Below are 551 nucleotides of genomic sequence, written 5' to 3'. Positions count from 1 at the left end.
CAGTAGTGGTGAATAAAAAAGTTAAAATTACTGCAGAAAACACTAAGTAATAACATGTATAAGAATATAAACAAGAAAAAAATAATTTTAAATTACTTTGGAGAGAAATAACTTTAAAACAAGTTAGAGAGAAATGAAATATACCAAGGAAAAAATAAAGAGAATTAATACTTTTGAGAGAGAGAGAAAAAAAAAGAACATGTGAAGAAATGCTGTCAAGAGAAGTGAGACAGCAAAGCATAAGCAGAGAAAGGGAGAAATTACCAGTCATAAAGAAAGAACCACATAATGACAATAATGAGACTCCCAACAACTTAGACAAACAAATTAATAAAGTTCAGATGACAGCAACATTAATTTCAGGAACGAAAAACAACAACGACAACATGGCAGAAGAAAAGAAAGCAAGGGAAAAATATAAACAAAACAGTATAGAAAAAGAGACAGATCCGCATTCATTGTACTTTAATGGACGGGGTCATTGCTGACATAAACAGGGCAAGTACCCTGTTTTATGTACCAGCGGCCACTACCTCGAATTTTCATTTCCA

The sequence above is a fragment of the Penaeus monodon genome, chromosome 23 (assembly GCF_015228065.2).
Source record: "Penaeus monodon isolate SGIC_2016 chromosome 23, NSTDA_Pmon_1, whole genome shotgun sequence".
In the NCBI taxonomy this organism is placed as follows: Eukaryota; Metazoa; Arthropoda; class Malacostraca; order Decapoda; family Penaeidae; genus Penaeus; species Penaeus monodon.
This window is presented reverse-complemented; position numbering follows the sequence as displayed.